Source organism: Condylura cristata, unplaced genomic scaffold (genome assembly GCF_000260355.1).
Source record: "Condylura cristata isolate star-nosed mole 26May11 unplaced genomic scaffold, ConCri1.0 scaffold00050, whole genome shotgun sequence".
Lineage (NCBI taxonomy): Eukaryota > Metazoa > Chordata > Mammalia > Eulipotyphla > Talpidae > Condylura > Condylura cristata.
In genome coordinates, this window is record NW_004567151.1 from 2,059,254 (window position 1) to 2,059,970 (window position 717).

The following is a 717-nucleotide window of genomic DNA, read 5'->3' on the forward strand; positions in this document are numbered from 1 at the left end:
TCCCGTTGCAGCCCGCGGGGAGCCCCCGCCCCGTCTGGGTGGTCCTGAAGGCGCCGAGGGTGAGCTGCTGCCCCGTCACCCCGTTTTCACCCCCGAGTCTCCAGTCCCGGGAGTCCCCTGGCTGTGCGTCGCGGGTTCTCCTGGACGGCTGTTTTGCAAGTGGCCATCTGGCCCCACAGTGGGCCAGTGGACGTCGCTGAGAAGCGTCCAGGTCCCACTCACGCGCCCCGTTCGGGCGCAGCTGGCCCCCTCGGTGTCGGGATCCGGCCACCGGCGGGCCAGCCCCCATCAGCCATGTGTCCACCAAGCCCGGCTGTCTCGTCCACGCGCCGTGTCAGGGCGTCCAGCACCCAGCGTCTCTGCTCCCAGGCCCTGCCGGACTCCCAGGCCACGCCCACCTCCACCCGACTCGCAGGCCGGCGCCTGTTCCCGGAGGGGACCCCCAGGGCGCGGCAGCCCCCTCCTGTCTCCCCGCTGCTCCCTCAGCAGTGGACCTCGCGTCCACCGGCCTGTCCTGCTCCCCGCTCTGTCTCTGGGGACGCCTCTCACCCCCTGCCCCCCTGGCCTGCGCCCCAGTTCTGCATCCAGCAATACATCTTCAACAAAAGCGAGTCCGGTCCCTGCTTTCTCCGCTGGCGCGAAGCCTTCTGGACAGCGGCCCGCAGGGTCCAGCCCCTCGGCGTCCAGCTCCACGGAGCCTCGCGAGGGCGCGCCGCA